Source organism: Zophobas morio, unplaced genomic scaffold (assembly GCF_036711695.1).
Source record: "Zophobas morio isolate AGI-343-1 ecotype UQ-CSIRO unplaced genomic scaffold, CSIRO_AGI_Zmor_V1 ptg000005l, whole genome shotgun sequence".
NCBI classification, from domain to species: Eukaryota; Metazoa; Arthropoda; class Insecta; order Coleoptera; family Tenebrionidae; genus Zophobas; species Zophobas morio.
The window spans coordinates 1152528-1171446 of NW_026972110.1; the positions used below are offsets into that span (position 1 = coordinate 1152528).

General features: G+C 32.7%; 1 protein-coding gene across 1 annotated transcript in view; it reads left to right on the plus strand.

Annotated features, from left to right (window-relative positions):
- LOC135121166 (MOXD1 homolog 2) overlaps positions 1–18919 on the plus strand; it is a 118102-nt gene that overhangs the window by 42377 nt on the left and 56806 nt on the right. The window lies entirely within an intron of this gene.

Sequence of the window (18919 nt, forward strand, 5' to 3'; positions counted from 1 at the left end):
GGAATACAGTTAATAGAATTGACAGAATGATGTTCACAAAAATTGGTCGGAGCTTATTTCAACAGCACTCCTTCACTCTTGAAGTATGGGCCAACAAATTCCGCTTCTTTTAGAAATCATAAAATTATATTTTGCGTTTTTTGTTACTTCCCAAGCGTAAAAGTATAGTTAATGAGTCCATCGGGCGACTGGCTACTTTAACACTTTGTCAATGTGAAATAACCCCTAGAGTACAAAAACATATATCTTCTGTTTCCGTATGTCTGTCTGTCTGTCTGTTTGTCAGATAATCTCCGAAACTACCGGACAGACTTGTCAAATTTTATAAGTGGATTATGTATATCATGTAGATGCTAAAACGCTAACCAAACTTTCCCTAAACATCCCCACCAACAATTTTTGACATCACCTCAAAATTGTACAGAGCAAGTGGGTTTTAAATTGTATAAAATAATATAGTCCTGCACCTGTGGTTTAAGAATCCGAGTGATCCAAATTTTTGGAAAAAATCTAAATTGTATAACATTTTGCATATTACTTTTCAATCTGTAAAACCGAATGCTTTGAAATCTTGCACACGTTTTAAAGTTATCGTAAGCATGGCAAATTTTTAATAAAAATATATTTGTTTACCCTCCTAAAAAGTTGATCGAAAGTTATTTCGACAGGACTTCCTTCGTCCCCGAAGTGCAGTACAACAAATCCTTCTTCTTTGAAAAATGAAAAAAAATGATTTTGCGAATTTGTATTCGTGATAATCCTTATACATTAAAATAGATATAGATAAGTAATACCAGGAACCGCCTAGGAAAGTAAATTACATCATATAAATTGGTTTTGATACGCTATATTTTTTTTGTTTCTCTACCACAATTCATTTATTTTTTAATGACACACTATACATTTCTTTAGAGATCTTGCAGAACTTATTTTTTTTCAATTCATTAATCTGACATACTTTAATCACCCATACGCCGCTACTTTCCACTGTCTAACATTCCATCACATTATGTTACGAAAACACATTTGTTTATATTTGGTCGGCAACTCTGGAGTGACCTGGTCGTCAACCCATGATAGGAACTGGATTAACAATTGTTCCAAAAATTGGAATGCATTGAAAAATGGCAAGACTATATTTGTATGTATTGGTGAATTTCCCATTTAAAAATGTTTCGCCCAACATTATTTCAGCAAGAACACATACATCAATTCGGACACATCCAGTGTAATACTAAAAATAACACTAAGGTGTATCGCTTTAGAGATTTGAACAATAAAACAAATACAGGAGTATGCTATTTTATAAAATTTACATCTTACCTACTATGAAAAATTTTGAGATGTCACGCCATTGGTAGGGAGATTCGGCAAAGTTTTGTTAGCGTTTTACCATGTACAGGATATTCCTAACATATATATATATAAAATTGGACAACAATCGGTTCGGTAGTTTTGGAGATTATCTGCCTAATAAAAATCTGGACAGACGGGAGATAGACAGAACCAGGAGACCTAATTTTTCATACTCTGTGAATCATGAAATTTTATTTTTTTATTTTATGGAATTACGTTTGCGGAAATGTCGAGAGAACATAAAAGTAGCCATTCTCCCCCCTGATAGACTCGTTTACAATATTTTTTTGCTTACGCTCAAGAAGTAAAAAGAAAATTTGCAAATTAAATTCTATAATTTTTCGAACATTTTGTATTTACTACAACACCGAAAAGACACAAAATATTTGTCGACCAGTTTCGTTAACCACGTTGGCATTATTTCGATAAAGCTAAACTCTGTATTTGTTCGACTGTATTCCAGGGTGAGGAAAGTTGTGTGTAAGGAACTTTAGACCACATTTTTGTTCAACATTCAGTGATGTATTACACTTTGCTTAGGCTACAACATCCACCTTTGTTTTGCTCAACGATATTCAAGCTTCTTTTAAAATGTTACCTTAACCCATGTTCCACCATTGATGCTTGTTTCTATTTGGACGAATTGTTTATAGTCTGGGCGCGACGGTCACTCCGCCGATAAGCAAATGACGCAGAATATGTTATTGCTGTAGAGCTTCCTGGAGATCCTTTTTTATGCATTCATTAATGAATCATACTTTAGTTTTGTTTATTACATCCAGTGCATTGCTTGATGTATCGTACTAAGAATAATGAAAAGAATTCTTTGAAAAGCACATGGATAACTACAGTGTAAGAATAACAGTTATCTATTCTATCATTATTTTTTCACATTGTGAAATTAAAATGTGCTGTTTCTGATTTGGAGGGAAAAAAATGTTGGAAACGCCGGGAATCATACCCGGGCCGTCCGTTTGGAAAGCAGACTCCCGTAGAGCTGAGACATTTTCTACGTTTATTAAGCGACGTATAATGTGGTAAAAGAACAGTGATGTTGAGTAATAATAATTATAATAATAATAATAAACAAAAGTAGGGTGGAATCACAAAACACTAGTGTGGGTGTATAATAAAATAAATTTTGCGGGAATGTCATCACGTTGTTGGTGGGCATGATTAGATAAATTTTTGTTAGCGTTATCTATACTTATATAATAAAGCTGAAGCTTTTGTTTATTTGAACACGTTAATCTCAGAAACTACTGGTTCAAATTCAAAAAATCTTTTTGTGTTGGATAGTCTATGTACCATATCTACATATAGCCTATCACGCTACGATCATTAGGAGCGAAGTAGCAATGAAAAATTCGGAAAAACGGGAAAATTATTCCTCCTTTGACAGCTTCCGTTGCTGACGCTGCTTAAACGGTTAAAGTTACGTAAAAATCATGTATGACGAAATTGTTCCCCTCTAAAAGTTCTAAAGAAAAGTCCGCGACAGCATATGTCCATCTTTTAAGGTCGAGTCAGTATAACCTTTTTTATGATAATGAAATTTGTTCTAAAATAATAATGCATTATGTATAAAATTCTCGCGTCACAGTGTTTGTAACCGAACTTCTCCGAAATGGGTTGACCGATTTGTATGAAATTTTTTATGTATATTCGGTAGGTCTGAGAATAGGTTGTAAACTATTTTTTAAACCCCTAAGTGATAAGGATGGTCCACCCTAAAAAGTTTTTGTCTATTTTTTGGACAAAATTTTTTATTTTTATTTTTTTAAGAATTAGCATCAAAAAATACACATCACCCTAAATTTTCACCTTTCTACCACCAACCTCCATTTTTTAATCGTCTATATAATAAAAATCAATTGCTGTTCCTGTTAGTCTCGCTAAGACTCAAAAACGGCTTGATCGATTTGAAGAATTTTTTATATTACGGGGATGGTTTATAAATAAAAAAAATAAGGAAAACTTAAAAGAACAGTTAAAAAATAAAAAAAATCTAAAAATTTTGTATGGGAATCGCCACTTCGAATTAATTTCAATAGTTTGTGTTTCTGACGGACCTGTCGTCTAACTGACGTGTCATACAAAACTAATTCTTCCGTGCAATTGTGAAAAGTATGTTGCATTTCAAATCGTTCTTTGTTTTTTCGTAAAAAAAAACGTTTATTTTAAGAAAAGTCTTGGTTAAAGTGAATTTAATTACACATTGCGAAAGTTTCTTATTAATTTTGATCTGCCATTCTATTTACCTATATTCACTTTGTTGGTTTCGACAAAACCTCAAACTTTACCGTTATTCGAGGATTTAATTTGAAGTTTTCAATATTTTAAAATTCTGAAGACAAAATGTACAGATTTGACTGACTGTGAAAATAATTCTGTGTCGTTTTATGAAGTTCATTAAAATGCCGAGAAGACGACAACCTCACATAGGTCCACGAAGTCAATAAAATGTACGACGAACTACCTCAGGTGCAAACCGCAATGATTTATTTCATGGGTAATTCGGATATGGAAGTTGATCAGCGTTGTGCTCATAATCAACATAATCAAACATTGAAGCGAGACATTGGGTGGTATGAATAAAACTGAGTAGAAACTAATATTCAAAGTACGAAGTACCTACTTCATTATTACTTTTATATACCTGAGCATCTACTCTATGTACTGAGTACCTACTTGGAAACATTGTTGTATCTCCCCGGACACAAATTGAACACCTACCTACGCGTTTTGTGAGCATTGAATCTAAAAATGAGCATCGGTGGTGGCAAATGACTGAGCCGTCTGTAAATCAGCTTACAACACGAGTAGGATCGTTGTAAGAGTGAATTTTGACTAAATATGGCGACTTTCATGAACGTGGAACGTCGTCAAAAGGTGAATTCAGTTTGAAAAACACATTAGGAGCAGGAATATCGAAAACTTTTCAGGTAATTAACTTTTACTTATGCATAAATTGTAGAGTACATTTTTTATAACACTGCCCATAGAGATTCCCATCTCAAGGTGTCTACCCCATACTAACTTATATTTTGGTGACTCGATTTTTGCTTTGATGGTTGAACACTGTCACTGCTGTCCTTTTTTGTTGTATCGAGATGCTACTTGAGCATCAACTGTTACCTACTGAAGTATTAATATCAACTAGAAAAACTAGAAATATTTTGATTGGATATTCGAGTAGATACTTCGTATTTCGAGTATGAGCATCTACTGAGTTTTATTTATATCAACCATTGTCAAAAAATTGTTCGAACGTTGTTTCGACAGAACTTCCTTCGCACCAAAAGTATAATGAAACATATTCAGCATTTTCGAGTTGAGTCTTTTCTTCACACAATTTTGTGATGACCTAATCAACATTTACGATTAACACGTATACCACCTTGGATTGGTGCAGTGTAATACTAAAAATAACTGTATTGTATTCCCAAAATTATCTGCGAAAATCGAGTGAGCCGTTCCACCAATTTTTTGGGGGCAATAAATAAATATTCTTAACAATTTACCATGCTTACAATAACTTTAAAACGTCTGCAAGATCTCAAAGTATTCATTTTTGCAACTCTTGAGTTATTCACTAAAATAAATTGACTGATCCATATATTTTTTTGAGTCACTGTAAAAGCAAACCTAAAAAATATGAATGCAATGATAAATTACGAAAATATACCACATTTTAGATAGGATTTATTCGGCAAAATCTTGAGATGACGTCTTCAAGTTTTTGGGCTTGATAAACAGATATATTTTGATTGAAAACCTACCATGTCAAACAGTAACTTCAAAACCTCTGCAATATTTCAAAATTCAGTTTTGCAATTCTTGATTCAATCAATAAAATAAACTGACTCAGTGATACCCCCTATAAGCAAAACTAAAAAATATTAATGGAATGATAAATCACAAGTAGAGTCTCATTCTATTTTGGACATTTTAGATAGGATTCATTTGGCAAAATTTTGGGCTGGCGTCATCAATTTTTTGGAGGGGATAAGTAAATATATTTTGAATAAAAATTTATTATGCTTATCATATGTTTAAAACATCTGCAAGATTTCAAAGCATTCGATTTTGCAGACTCAAAATTAAATTGTAGGTGAAACGAAGTTCACGGGGTCAGCTAGAACCTAATATACATACAAAATTTGGCAACAATCAGCCCAGTACTTTTGGAGATAATCTATCTAATAAAAATCCGGACAGACGGCAGACAGGCGGACAGACAGACAGACAGACAGACAGACAGACAGACAGACAGACAGACAGACAGACAGATAGATAGACAGACAGACAGCCAGCCAGACGAGCAGACGAAAACGGGAAACCTATTTCTTCGTACTCTAGGGATCATGAAAGGTCGGGAAAACTTAAAATTAAAGTCGGCCGACGGACTCGATTACATAACTTCGGTTACGCTAGGAAAGTAAAAATCCTATTTGAAACATTCAGAATATGAATCTATATTTGTAGTTTACTCATAGTTTTTAGAATTACTTATGCAGGGTAATTAAAAAAAATAATAAATGAGTAAATTTATTTGATTGATTCAATCATGAACTGCAGAACCAAATGCTTTGAAGTCTTGCGGTTATTTGAAGTTATCGTAAGGATGGTAAATTTTTAATCAAAATGTAGCTTTTATCCTCTCTTCCGCCCACTCCATTTTCCCGAAAATTTGCAAATACCATACTGTTATCATTGGTATTACACTTATTACACTGCACCTATCCAAATTAATAGATATACGGGTCCTTGCAAAAGTATTAATGACCTCATCAGAAAATTGTGTTAAAGGAAAGCTCATTTGAAACATACGGGAAACGCTTCTTTACATTTACTTTAACATTACACACATGTCTTTACTTTAATTTATGGGGATTCTCATAAAAAAATAAATTTCGCATAATCAAACTTTATAATATTTCGAAAAAGCTGGATTTATTTTATTGTCTTCAGGCGCCAGGGAAGTTCTGGTGAAATAACCTTCGGCCAGTTTTTTAAATTCTCTGTGGGTGTATGTGTCCCTCTTATCCAGTGTATGTCCTGCGAGATGGTAATAACAGATAATCTCTATCCGAATATCGCATAAATAACCGTAAACAGTGCCTCCCAGGACCGGCGGTCATAACCGTATACCTGGTCTGAACACAGCAACAGCCGCATATTAACATAACGAGTTTCACTTCGCTATATCATCCGACTGTCATCTAAAACTGTATGCTAATATTTCCATTCCATTGCAAATGCACCTTTGTTTAAACTATCGCTGTGTGTATCACCAGTTATAAATGACCATACTATCGTAATATAATGGGGTTGCTGCGTAACACGGGCGCAGCATTCTTCTCAAATCCATGGGAGAACACCAACACTACAACGTCAACATTTCAAGTTTTCCCGTCGAGTTCTCAAAGAAGTTTACATAATATTTTAATGTAAGTGTAGGCCTGGGGGTTTCTAACCAGCTGCTCTATAACAGTCGTGGGCGGCTTAGATACCATCACCACTTGGTCAATAAAATTCCATTGAAGAAATAGGTGTATTATATAGATCGCACCGTTTAACTTATTTAGGTTAGCTACAAAGAAAACTTTTTTTTCTTTTTCATTCACATATCATTAAATTAAGATGAACGTACATGGTTGGGGTGGATCAAAGACCCAGTGTGTATCGACATGGTCTGAATGCTAGAGTAATTACCATCGTCAATCGAATGCCACGTCATTTATTTTATTCATCAGAAAAGAATTATTTAGGAGCCACGTTCGATCAAGACAATACGGCATTCGGCGGATACGACATTCTGTGTCTATTCTAAAATGACTTCTTTTAAATTATAATTCAATTATTAGTGTCAGCATAATTGATTAATATCAGTGCTCGCTCAACCGTGCGGTCACACAGTAATTTTTTTTCGCAGATCGAGATATAGTTTAGTATCCTTTTAACGACTAAAGCTGCTGTATATTGAGTTAAAAAGAATTCAGAAAGTTTCTGCCTTGTAATTATCGATGAAGGAGTTCATGAAGGACTGACGCCTTTAATGTTCGTTGTATGTGTCTCATCCGACTAAACCAACTGAGTCCGTATTTTAGAGCGGCTGTATGATAATGTGAAACATTTAGATCGGAATCTTGTCGCTGCCACTTTGTGACCGGAGACTCGTACACAAATCCGTGTTCTACTCCAGCAAGATACACATTCCTTTTCCAAGTCAACTTTATTTAACAAATTTTATATTAGAAACTTTATTTGCGATTATAAAATTGCTGCTAATTATAACAATATTAATTAATGTTTTATTTGAATAATAAATTACTATAGACACCATGTATATATTATATGAAATTTTGACTTTTTAATGAATGTAACAATTAAGATGTGTTACTGCATTTCTTATGCCAACAATTTTTTACTGCCTTAGTTTTCACAAACTAATTTATTTTTTGATCAGAATGAAGTTTTGTTTATAGATATCTGTATGTTTATAATATTTGTATTAATTAATCTGAGTCAGGTTATTTAAATTTCATTTGCATAAAATGCAAATTTTGTTTTTTTCTTTTTTGTGTACTACCTATAAGAATAAGTCACGAGTAATAGTGACCCCAGGAGAATTTGAAAATAACCCAGAATATGTTTCCAGAGAATTTTTAGATGTATTTATTGATCAAAAACATCAAAATGGTATTTAATTAATGTAACAACTACTCAAAATACTTCCCACCATATCTTTTTTTCACATGCTCCAACCCTACCCCAACATGACTTTTTCACCCACCTTAAAATATGGACTGAGATAGATTCTATGGGGTAGCTTTATTTTATTTTCCAAATCTTCCACGCTGTTTTTGTCATGTGAGATTTGTAAACTAGTTAGTTAAAAAAGGTCTAGTTAGAAAAAAAATTAATAGTTATTTATTATACAAGCGGTTAAAGCGAATGTTTAATGAGCGGTCAGTTTAAGGCGAGAGCGGCGTATGCCGCGAGCGCCTTAAGACCGCGAGTTACACATTCATTTTAACCGCGAGTGTAATACAAACTTTTATTCAATTTTGACAACCCCAAGTCCCAAATTGTGAAAAAATTGGTGATTCAAAGTTCACATTTGAGAAACGTCAGAATTGACAGCGACCAAATAAAAGTTTTATATGCGTAGAATTTAGGTTACAATATCAGGTGTGTGTGTGTAGTATGTGACTCTGGCGACGGTGTTTGTTTATTTTAAACAAACTAAAATTATCGAAGAATTGCAAAATCATGCAAGATTCCAACGGCAAAACTTGCTCCCAAAAAAGAGCAAATCAGAAAGTGTATCAAAAGTTCCTTAGATGGAAAGAGCAGCAAGGCATTGGAGAAATTACAGAAATGGTAACCATGGTTTCAAAACAGCAAAATAAAAATTTTATTTCGCTAGCGGTTTAAAAATTTTATGGTGCTACCGGATAAACCAAAGCTTTAGTGGCCTACTGACGGCAAAATAAACGTTTGTTTACATGTCAAAATTGAATAAAACCTATTATAAACACTCGCTTGATATTTGTCACTTTCGACACTTGTTACGAAATATACTATTTATTAATGTTCTCATTTTGATATACCAAATTTGTTTAAGAAGTCACATCCTACTGAGGAACGGGTCTATCAAATTAACAGTAGTTATCAAGTACAACAGGATGCTCCTTTTAAAAAGTAAAATCGAAGATAACATAGTAAATTGTAACATGGTTGCTATGTAAATCTTCGTTCGCAGCCGAATATAATCCTTATGCTTTTTATTATCGTTTTATAACGGAAACCTTCCGATAAAGACATTTTTGGCACAAAATAACTTTTTAGAAACAAAAACCATTCAATTGTGTTATTTAGATGAAAGTATTTTGGGTGCTTATTATTTCAAATATAGGCTCAGATTTTACATTTCCATGAAATTATTTTTAATACTGCCTGGCCATATTTTTAACACAATCTGTATTTAAAATAGAAATATTCATTTAAGAGAAACGAGCGGCAAATCTTGCAATCCATGTTGCGCCAACAAAGTTATGTTGTTTCAGTCGAACGTGTGGAGAATTACATCTCTATGTCAAGCAAGAAAATCCCTTTCCAACGGGCATCTAGATTCGACTCATTAATTCATTATATGCGTAGTCTCGGAAATAAATTCGTAATCTAGTTGACTTAAGGAGATCGTTTATATTTGTTATTCGTCGATAAGTTTACTTGATATTAATTTATTCATTGTACAGGGTTTTTATAAATGATTCTAATTATGCCTCATTATGATATTTCTCACTTGTCATTAATGTCATTTGTAACCTTTCATTTAAAGTTATCGTTTTTATTTTTTAAGCGTTTTTCAAGTGTGTATTACAGTAATTCTCGTTGATCCAACCTCAAAACAACAAAGCAGTTTTTTTCAAAACTCTTGGTGCTTGCGTACGAAAATTTTGTTTTTGTGCTAGAAAGCGAAGACCGACAAAATGGTTTATTCTGTTGAACAAGACACTTTCATTGTTATGTCTTGTTATCGCAATGGGACATTCTTAAACAAAGAGTGGGTGTATACTGTAACCGTTTGTAAGCAAGAATATAGCCAAATACCGTGATTTAATAATTCAAGAAACATCGTTAGAGCCTCACATTACAGATGTAATCAAGAGATTTCTTCGAACTGACAGTGTCAACAAAGGGAAATCTGAAAGACCTTCAGTCTTTGAGAAAGTTGTTGATGATTTGAGACGACTTGAGCAGAATCCGCAAACATGACAAGATTTCCTGAGCAGTCAGGAGTTCCTGTTGTAACATGAAATTGTACAAAGGGTATTGACAGGTGAGGATTACAGAACATTTTTGAAATTAAAAATGGAGTGAACATGTGCTTAGAAGAAAATGGTGAACATTTTCAACATTTACCGTGATGTTTAACCACAATAAATTTGTTTCTTGTTATTGTAATGAACTAGTTTTATTTTTTAATAAGATATCAAGCATTTAGGCAACCAATTATACAGATGCGTGTAGTCATTTAGTAAAGCTTAAAACTAAGAGGCGGTATGTTTTCATGACCTAGTACGACCCTATAATCATTTATAGAAGCTCTGTATTAATAATGCTCCTGAAAACATTGTAAACAACTTAAGCACTTCAATCCGATGTAAATCTATGTAATTATATGTCAGATGTTAATACAGTACAATTTAAGTTTAATAACAATTCTTTTATAAGACAAGCTTTAATTATTTAATTGAAAACAACAACCGTAAAGGCGCCAATGACACGAATGCAAAAATAAAAGGTTTAGATCATTTAATTCCATTAACAAAGCTTTTAAATTTATGTTTCAAAAAAAAATTATTTTCGGAATTTTTTAAACCATCAAAAATTATCTCCTTTTTCAAAAAACGCGCTGATGATGATCGGAAAAATTATGGTATCGTCTCATAAATTTCAGTTGGTAGAATATTCAAAGCGATTCTCAAATATCAGATATGTAACTAAGTATTTTGAAGAAAATGAGTGTTATGTAGTGATAACTGGTAAATGACCATCAATACGGTTGTAGAAACAAACATTCTACTACAATGGCAGTGAATAAAGTAATTGAAATTGTGTTAAACATGTCTACTAAAGAAAGAATATGCTTATTCGATATGCCTTGACGTAACTAAAGCTTTCGATTTTGTTAAAAAAATTTGAACTTTAACATCGGTATCAGTACGAACTTTATTTTATTTGCGAATGACGCTACACTAGCGGGAATTAATTTGGAAGTTAAAAAATTAGATTACTCAAACCCAGATAATATCAATATTATCGAAAAATACTGATGAGAAATAAAATATTCAACAGTACACGCATGGTAACGGTTTTCTATCTCTAGGGTACAAATCCAACAGGGATTTATAAACCACATGTACAGGAGTATCTTGTTGTATAAATTTTAAATAATATATATTTACTAATGTAAATGTTGGAGATGACGCCATCCTATTGTTGGTGGGGATGATCATCCAAATTTTGTTTAGCGTTTTATCATCTACACGGGATTCCTAATGCACATGTAGAATTTGAAAGCAATCGGTTCAATCGTTATTTGTCAAATAAAAATCCAGACAGACGTCAGACAAACAGACTCAAACGGGCGCCTAGTTTTTCGTACAATAGGGGTCATGAAACGTCGAGAAAACATGAAAGTAGCCAGTCATCCAGAGGACTCTATTACAATACTTCTTTAGCTTACACTGAGGAAGTAAAAATATGAATACAATGATTTAACATCAATTTTTACCATGTTTACGTTAACTTTAAGACGTCTGCAAGATTTCAAAGCACTCGGTTTTGCAGATTCAAAATTAATTTGTAAAATGTTGTTGTACAATTTTGATTTTTTTTTCCAAGAATCTGGATGTCTCAGGTAAATATTCTAAACGAATATATAAACTACATGTGGAGGAATATGTTATTTTATACAATTTAAAACACATTTACTATGTACAATTTTGAGGTGACATCATCATATTTTTGCTGGGGATGATTAGATAAAGTTTGGTTAGCGGTTTAAATACCATCTACATGATCAATCGACACAGACGGCCGACAGACAGACAGGCAGGCAGACACACAGACAGAGGACGGATAGGTGGACCTGCAGATAGATAGACAGAAACGGAGAGACCTACGTTTTAGTATTCTAGGTGTCATGACACATCCAGAAAATATGAAAGTGTCAGTCGTCCGATGGACTTGATTACACTACTTTCTTAGCTTTTGCTCAGTAAGTTAAAATGTTTTTCGACAGATGAAGAAACCTTTCACACCAAGCTCAAAGGACACTTGGCTCAACAAGAGTGAGTTATCGATTATTGAAATGCTGACATGTTTAACTGTTGAAGATTAGTAAGAGCGGTTAGTATTTAGAGATTTTTGTATGTTCAGACGTATTTTACTTTCGGAACGTAAGGTGTGGAAGTATTGTATGCAATAGGATCGATTTGACGAATGACTAATTTCATATTTTATCTGCGTTAAATAACCCAGCAAAGAGAAAGTAGATCTTCCGTTTCCGTGTGTAGTCTGTTGGCAATTATGTTAGACAGATAATGTGTGAAATTACTGTGGGTCGATTCTCGATGTGAGTCGAATAAGTGGTGCACACGAAACTTACTTATTTGCCACTGATTTTGACGATTCGGTATTCTCAAAGCAGTCGAACACATTTGTGCGCGCAAAAGTTAACAAATATATTAAATTAAACATTTTAAAAAAAGTTTCATCAAAATCGCATCTGCTACCGAGAATTATGAGGTAAAAAAAGCCTTTATTGACTCCACTATTATCCTCTCCTTGACCTACGCTTGGTTAAAAATCCAATAGTCTACATGATTAGGTATTCGAAATAACCCAAAAGATGAAATGAGTGATGGCTGTTATTTCTCCATCTTTTACTGTCAGAAAATCCGCTGTTTATATTTATGATTTTAAATTTGCATCAGATTTTTTTTTCTCTCCACATATCACTTATTTTTTAATGACACACTATACATTTTTACTTCCCGAGCGTAAGCGAAGGCAGTATTGTAATCGAGTCGGTCGGCCGACTCTTCTACTTTTGCATTTTCTCGACTTTTCATGACCCCTAGAGTTTCCGTTTCCGTCTGTCTGTCTGTTCATCTATCGTTCTATTTGTACATCTGTCCGTCTGTCTGCCGTCCCTGATTTTTATTAGACGGATAATATTCGAAAGTACTGGACCGATTGTTCTCAAATTTTGTACTCATCATGTAGATGGTAACACGCTAACCAAAATTTGTCCAACCATCTTCACCAATAATGTGATGACGTCTACATGGTAAATGGGTTTTAAATTGTATAAAATAACATAGTCCTGCACATGTAGTTTATGACTACATATTAATATATGAAACAACATTTTGCAATTTAATGTTGAATCTACAAAACCGAATGCTTTGAAATCTTGCAAGTGTTTTAAAGTTATGATAACCATGATAAATTTTTAATCAAAATATATTTGCTTATAAATATAAATAAATCGTATCTAGAATGTCCAAAATATGATGAATCCATACTTATGATTTATCATTCCATTCATATTTTTTCGAATTGCTTATACACCCTGACTCATAAAAATTGATGAATGCGTGAATTTATTTTATTGATTTAATCAGGAAATGCAAAACCGAATGCTTTGAAATCTTGGAGATGTTTTAAAGTTATCATAAGCATGGTAAATTTTTGATCAAAATGTATTTGCTCATCCCCCCTAAAAAATTGATGACTCTATACTTGTAATTTATTATTGCGTTAATATCTTTTAGATTTGGCTTATACATGGTGACTCAAAAATATTAATGAATCGGTCCATTTATGTTATTAAATCAATCAAGAATAATTACAAATCTGAATATTTTGAAATCTTATAGACGTTTTAAAGTACGCATCGTAAATTGTTAATCAAAATATATCTGTTTATTCCCCCCCACAAAGTTCATGACGTCTCAAAATTTTGGCTAATAAATTGTACCCAAAATGTGCAAAATATGAGTGCAAAATTAATGAATGAGTCAATTTATTTTATTGATTAAATTAGGAACGGCTCACTACATTTTCCCAAAAAATTTTAGGAATACAATATGTTCTTTTTAGTATTACACTGCCCAAGTTGATATATGTCGTTGCAAAGTTAAAATCAAAAACTTATTTGAAACATACGCGTAGCACGCTATTTACTTAAAGATTATATACCTACATATCTTTATTTCAGCTTAACTTTCTCATAAAAAAATTAAATTCACAACATCAAATCGAAAATGCTGAATATGTTTTAATGTACTTTAGGGGCGAGGAAAGGCCATTTTTCAGGCACCATTGTTCTATTTTGTCCATGAGGGCGGTATATACACAACACATACGTTGAACCAAAATTATGACTTACTTTTACAAAGAAGATGTCAATGCATGAAATATCACGAAAGTCTTCATAAATATTGTGTATGTCTAACTCTGACATAACTTCTAACTGCTAATAATACTCTTACACCTCTTACAGTTTTAGAAGAAGGAAAGTCCCGATCTGATCGAAATATATGATATAAATTCAAATCAAACAATTCTCCATTTAAAATATCCTCTTTAAGCCAAGTTTCAGTAAGTAGTCGGTTCCTAGAAGTCATTAGAAGCTGATGATAGAATTAAATCTTTAAGCGTTGTATTGAAACCCCTAACATTTTTATAATATTTAACATAGAATAGTACTGAAGCCTTGCCTAGAAGAAATTTAAATAACTGAATTTGACGTAACAGTTGTTGCTACGAATGTGATATACCAAATACATCAGACTTACGTTTCATTAATAGCTTCTTATCAAATATACAGTTGTTCTAATCCCAGCATGCATGGGAAATATCATGATCAGATAGGTTTTCTTTGTTTTGGATGCTAAGACCATTAACCCATTTCAAGTAGTTCCCAGCAGCGTAGAGCTTAACTTCATGTGTCTCTGCACATCGAGGGCAAGAGACGTTATTTTTACATGTTTTTATAAAGTGAAATACACTTAATAATAATGGTTTAAATATTAAGTGGTTTCTTTAATTTTTTAGAATCATTCCTATAACTTTTTAACCGATTTTGTTCCAAACTTATTTTTTTATCTCTGTATATAACACAGGTCTACAAAAAAAAATCGCAGTCATACGCTTTTTGTCTTTTGGGCATAAATGACTTCCTTGTATCCTAAAATTTCTATAAAAATGATTTTTGCCGTTTGTGCACGTCTAGTTTAATTTTTATTGGAGTCCAAAATACGAAAAAACACGATTTTAACATTTTTCAAAAAAATAATACCTTGCCCAATAATAATAATTTTTATGAAATAATAAGCAAATTTTATTTATAAGGATTTGAATAAATAGTTTTAATTAATTTTAGATGCTTAAAATCGTTTTCTTTTTGCTTGACGACTGTAACAATTCGATCAACACTCCCTTTGCAGGAACCAACAATAGTCTCCCATTGTTTATCCTGATCCCTTACTTCGAAACCGAGATATTGGTGATATATCAATTTAATAATATGCGATATATGCAGACGTTGACATTTTATAGCATATTGACCGTAGATGTAACAAAATACATTAGGGTTGTTCTTACACATGTACAATTGGTTTAAAAAAAAAACGGGACAAATGAAAGTCATATAAACGTCATATTCCCATTGCTTTTCGATCTATGAGCACCTGATTTACTCATCTTGTCCCGTTTTTTGAGAAACCAATTGTAAGTGCTATCTTTTTTTAGTATTACACTCATTTTGGAAAATTACACACAACGAGAATTTTGACGTAACTTCTAAATATCATTTAAATTGTGGCACATGCCTACTTGACTAAATCATCGAATCTGATTTTTTCAACTCGTGTAATAAGGGCAGTACAGATGTACGTTTTATGTGAAAAATGGCAATTTTACGATATAAAATTACGTGTAGCACAAAAATGTGACGTGATGGAAAAATTTGGAGAGCAGATTTGAAATCTACATAAAAAACTGCATTAAGTGCACACATTTTTATTGAAGGAGTATTTTGGTTGTTGACCAATGTAATTATATACAATATACATGTATATTTAAAACAAACGGCAGCAGTATGGACACGGTATACAGTCAGTCTTAACAATATTTTGATTTGACTTCATTTTTTTGGTGGCAATGAACTAACTTATTTTGATTAGGTACCATTTTACCACTGTGTATGTTAACGTGCTCTGGTCTCATAAACTAAATCAAAACTAAGAATTTCAATGGAAGTTTTAAATGAAAACTTTGTTAATCTTCAGGAAATCTGCCACTCCAGTTGTCTATTTGTTTTTCAAAATTTACTAAGCTATGTGTTTTAAAGTAAAGGATATTTGTAATGGAGAGGCTTAATTTGAGAAATTACAGTTTGAAACTATTGTCTCGTCATTTCGGTTCTTATTGATTGGTTTGAAGTGAAATTTCTTGTATATTCTGCGACTACTCGTATATGTTATAGTATTGCAGTGTTTATACCGGGGGTAGAATCGTTTTTGGAACCTACGAATTATACATGTAAAAAGAGAAACCAGAAAATATTAGCTCCCCTAATTATTTTAGAGCCAAATATTCAAAAATTGTAGAGAATAATAAACTGTATCTAAATCCTTTTTTATTTATTTTGTAACACCTTATGGTATTGAAATAAAAAGAAAAAAAGAATTCCGAATTTGTGATAAAATAGTAGGAATTAGCTATGAAATGTGATAACTCATTGACAGTTCATTGATTTGTCACTAATTGCTGAATTTTAGGCCTTTTGTTCTTTCAAAGTGAATTGGGTAAAATGGTACTACGCAGGGTAGTTAGTCCGGAAAATTTCGCAGTAATTTACCCAAACCGACAAATTCCAGGACCATCAACAATTGAAAAAGTCATACAACAGTTTAAAATGCCAGGTTGTACTCCAAGCAAATTCTGTAGGTGCCAACGGAATAATCCTGGTGCTAATGTAGAAAAAATTGAAGTTGTTCTTGTGTTTGAACATTTAATCTAAGTTACTGTAATGGTTGTAGTTGCAAATTAAGCATCTTTTAAAACTTGTTTTGAACTCAAAATCAGAATAATCAAGTTAAACTAAATAGCCAAAATGTCAAATTAATTATTTTTTCGCAAACCGTCATGGAAATAAAACTTCCCTGCGTATTTAGGTGCAGACTTTACAAGACACTTTTACCTGACTCTGAATTCATGACTTAATGTATATATAAATAAAAGTATTTATTCAGAACTAAATGCAGAATACTTTTTAAGAGTACACCAATTTTTAAAGATTTTGAATGCCTTTTCATATCGCTTTCGCGATTTGGGCGATAGATATTAATTGTTTTTGTCCTCTTCCGTCACTAATTTATCTATTTGCAATCAACAATTATTACAAATCAACTAAATTGCAGCAAATTGACTTTTGCAGTTAAAAAAAATTTTAAAACCTCGATCTTTAACGATTTTCGAAAACATTAATAAAAAACACGTCAGTAAAATGTCTATATTTCACTCGGAGCTTTAAAATACTGCAGAAAGTGCGTCATATTTGAACATAGCTCCTCTTCAGTATTAAAGTGCCATTTTCCTAATTTTCCTGGCATGGCTAGTTCTTTTTATCACAAATCTTGAATTATTTTTTGTTTTCATGTAACGGTCATAACTGGTGGTTTTCGGAAAACACTTTTTTGCCGCGTACAGACAGTTTTAATGTATTTGTGATAAAATAAATATCCGATAATTCACTTTCCACATGATAGCAAATAAGAACCTGTATATTAACCCAGATCTCGTTCAACGAGGCTGAAAGCTGGAGTTAAACTTCCTCGTTGTGCTGAGCATCGACTTGTGCCTAACGAGTGATTCATCACACCGCGTGTAAGGTTTATCTCCAGGGGTTGCCGACGACTTCCTTCGACGCACCACCACCAATAGCGCCATTATTATCCCTGCAGAAATATTTCGGCTAAAAGGCCGTATTTTTAGGAAGGCCTGCCAGATTTTTTTTGAATTGCGCTGCGGTTTCCGTTTAATTTACGAGAATTTTGTTCTTTAATTTTTCTTCTCGATTTATAGCTTTTGTTGTTTGCTTTGATAGATATCAAATACGGCGCACGATATCAAGGAAAAGGGAAGTAGAGCGCAGAACGATCGATAATTTATAAGGATCTTCCCAGAATGAATGATTCTAGTTAACGCCTCCTTTCCAACAGCTCCAACACCAGATAATGAAAAATCTAGATTTTGTCAGTTTCGCGTACACTTGACTTCTTAATTTGCATTGCACAAAACCCAAAACTTAAATTTGCGCATTTGTTCATAGTGCAGGACAAACAACATTATATCAATAAAAAACTTGCTACGCTTTATACAGGTTTAATTAATAAAGCAAAGAATGATAAATTAAAAGCTGTTGTCAAAGAAACTATTCGCAGAACAATTGTTTTAAAAATATATATAAATAATTCTGTGGCATTCCAGAGATTCCAGTCCTAACAATTAAGAAGGTTTACATGAAATTTGATGTTAAGCATCTTATTAGACAACATTTTTACCCACTGCCTTCTACTTAATTGGAAAATAAAACAATAAACATAATTAAGGCAGCTGCTGCTGGGTCTTGTGCTATCCGGAACTATCTAATAGAGACCGAGAAAGTTAATGTATTTTTTGAGAAATAACTAACAAGCATTTTAAAGAAGCAGAAAATTGTCGAAAAAATTTGCTTCGTTGGACAAACTCACTACTTTTTAGATTAATTTTCGTAAGATATCGCTGACTTGAATTTCATTTGGTATGTTCAGTTGTAATTTTATCTACAGGACATATAATAATAAAAATGTCATTGTATTATTATCGTATAGAGCGTCTTAACGTTTTGTGCAACATTTAAATTTGTATAACGCGTTGAAGAAGTTGGAACAATAAATACAATTCAAAAAGAAAACTTGCTCTAGTGATCTAT